We start from the raw sequence: 3,548 nt of genomic DNA on the forward strand, positions 1-3,548 counted from the left end.
TGAAAAAGCTTCTCTCCAAGCAGAGTCAACCAGAGCCCCCACAGTCAAACTCTAAGTTTGGTGTTGGGAGGCCACAACCAAACTCCAAGTTTGGTGTTGAACTCCCATATCCAAACTCTAAGTTTGGTGTTGGAGAGTCTCAACAAAGCTCTGCACATCTGTAAGGCTCCATGAGAGCCCACTGTCAAGCTATTGACATTAAAGAAGCGCTTGATGGGAGGCAACCCAATGTTTATCTAATTCTTATTTTTATTGTTTTTCATGTTTTCTTAGGTTCATGATCATGTGGAGTCACAAAATAAACAAAAAATTCAAAAACGGAATCAAAAACAGCAGAAGAAAAATCACACCCTGGAGGAGCATCTGCCTGGCGTTCAAACGCCAGAACAGAGCATAGTTCTGGCGCTGAACGCCCAGAATGGGGGAATCCTGGCGCTGAACGCCCAGAACAAGCATGGTTCTGGCGTTCAACGCCAGAAATGGCAGCAAATGGGCATTGAACGCCCAAAATGGGCACCAACCTGGCGCTGAACGCCCAGAGTTGTGTGCAAGGGCATTTTGCATGCCTAAATTGGTGCAGGGATGTAAATGCCTTGACACCTCAAGATCTGTGGACCTCACAGGATCACCTCAGGATCTGTGGACCCCACAGGATACCCACCTACCTTCACTCACTCTCTTCTCTCTTCTCAATCATCCTCTATTCCCAATAAACAATCATCACTTCTGTCTTCCATTTACCACTCACACCCATACACCCACTTACCTTCAAAAATTCAACATCTCTTCCCCACCCAATCCCACCCATATGACCGAATACACACAGCCATCCATCTCCTCCATATCCTCTTCTTCTTCTATTCTTTCTTCTTTTGCTCGAGGGCGAGCAACATTCTAAGTTTGGTGTGGTAAAAGCATAGCTTTTTTGTTTTTTCCATAACCATTGATGGCACCTAAGGCCAAAGAGGCCTCTAGAAAGAGGAAAGGGAAGACAAAAGCTTCCATCAAGGGTCTATAGCTCAGTGGTAGAACATTTGACTGCAAATCAAGAGATCCCTGAGACACCTTAGGGGATACATTTTCTTCCACACAATTATTGGAAGCAACTAAGGGTGGAACATCAAGAGCTCTCCATCATCTTTCATGAAATAAGAGAAGATCAAAAAGCAATGAGGGAGGAGCAACAAAGACAAGGAAGAGACATAGAAGAGCTCAAGGACATCATTGGTTCCTCAAGAAGGAAACGCCACCATCACTAAGGTGGATTCATTCCTTGTTCTTATTTCTTCTGTTTTTCATTTTCTATGTTGTGTGCTTATCTGTGTTTGTGTCTTCATTACATGATCATTAGTAGTTAGTAACTATGTCTAAAAGTTATGAATGTCCTATGAATCCATCACCTCTCTTAAAATAAAAACTGTTTTAATTCAAAAGAACAAGAAGTACATGGGTTTCGAATTTATCCTTGAACTTAGCTTAATTATAATGATGTGGTGACAATGCTTCTTGTTTTCTGAATGAATGCTTGAACAGTGCATATGTCTTTTGAAGTTGTTGTTTAAGAATGTTAAATATGTTGGCTCTTGAAAGAATGATGACTAGGAGACATGTTATTTGATAATCTGAAAAATCATAAAAATGATTCTTGAAGCAAGAAAAAGCAGCAAAGAATAAAGCTTGCAGAAAAAAAAAAGAAAAAAAGAAGAAGAAAAAAAATAGGCGAAAAAAAAATAGAAAGAAAAAGAAAAAGCAAGCAGAAAAAGCCAATAACCCTTAAAACCAAAAGGCAAGGGCAAATAAAAAGGATCCCAAGGCTTTGAGCATCAGTGGATAGGAGGACCTAAAGGAATAAAATCCTGGTCTAAGCGGCAAAACCAAACTGTCCCTAACCATGTGCTTGTGGCATGAAGTACCTCTATCCCTATTCTATTATTTAATATTCGAAAACACCATTATCACTTTATATCTGCCTGACTGAGATTTACAAGGTGACCATAGCTTGCTTCATACCAACAATCTCCGTGGGATTCGACCCTTACTCACGTAAGGTATTACTTGGACGACCCAGTGCACTTGCTGGTTAGTTGTATCGAAGTTGTGACAATTATGAATTAAGATCAAAGCACCAAGCTTTGGAGCCATTACCAGGGATTGTTCGAGCCTGGACATCACAATTTCGTGCACCATTGGCCATTATGGGCGTTTAACACCCAGCCAGGTACCTTGGCTGGCGTTAAATGCCAGAAACCCCTTTATCACTGGGCGTTTTGCTGAACGCCCAGAGTGCCCTTTACTGGCGTTTTCTTGCCAGCAAGCTCCTATTCTCTGCTTTTTGCACTGAATCCTTCTGTAACTCTGTGAATTCCTTCAATTTTGATGATCAACCTTGAAGAAAATGTATATCAAACTTCTATTAAGTAAAATAATTAACCTGCCAATGGCTGGGTTGCCTCCCATCAACTGCTTCTTTATTGTCTTTAGCTGGACCTTTACTGAGATTCATTCAAGCCTCAGTTTTGAGCATTCTTGCTCAAGATTGCTTTCAAGATAATGTTTGATCCTCTGTCCATTAACAATGAACTTTTTGTCAGAATCAATGTCTCAAAGCTCAACATATCCATATGGTGACACTCCTGTAATCACATATGGACCCCTCCACCGGGATTTCAGTTTTCCTGGGAATAATCTGAGCCTAGAGTTGAAGAGCAAAACTTTTTGTCCTGGCTCAAAGACTCTGGATGACAATTTCTTGTCATGCCACTTTTTTGCTTTTTCCTTATAAATTTTTGCATTTTCAAAAGCATTGAGTCTGAATTCCTCTAGCTCATTTAGCTGGAGCAATCTTTTTTCACCAGCTAACTTGGCATCCAAGTTTAGGAATCTGGTTGCCCAGTAGGCTTTATGTTTCAGTTCCACGGGCAAATGACAGGCCTTGCCATACACAAGCTGGTATGGAGAGGTTCCTATAGGAGTCTTGAATGCTGTTCTATACGCCCACAGAGCATCATCCCAGCTCTTTGCCCAATCCTTTCTACGGACAATTACAGTCCGTTCTAGGATTCTTTTTAGCTCTCTATTAGAGACTTCAGCTTGCCCATTTGTCTGTGGATGATACGGAGTTGCTACTTTATGGCTAATTCCATATCGGACCATAGCAGAGTATAACTGTTTATTGCAGAAATGAGTGCCTCCGTCGCTGATTAGTACTCTGGGAACACCAAACCTGCTGAAGATGTGCTTCTGGAGGAATTTTAGCACGGTCTTAGTATCATTAGTGGGTGTGGCAATTGCTTCTACCCATTTAGATACATAGTCTACTGCCACCAGAATGTAAGTGTTTGAGTATGATGGTGGGAAAGGACCCATGAAGTCAATACCCCATACATCAAACAATTCAATCTCTAAGATCCCTTGTTGAGGCATGGCGTAACCATGAGGCAAGTTACCAGCTCTTTGGCAACTGTCACAGTTACGCACAAACTCTCGGACATCTCTATAGAGGTAGGCCAGTAGAAGCCACATTGGAGGACCTTAGTGGCTGTTCGCTC

This window comes from Arachis ipaensis, chromosome B04, assembly GCF_000816755.2.
Source record: "Arachis ipaensis cultivar K30076 chromosome B04, Araip1.1, whole genome shotgun sequence".
Classification (NCBI taxonomy): domain Eukaryota; kingdom Viridiplantae; phylum Streptophyta; class Magnoliopsida; order Fabales; family Fabaceae; genus Arachis; species Arachis ipaensis.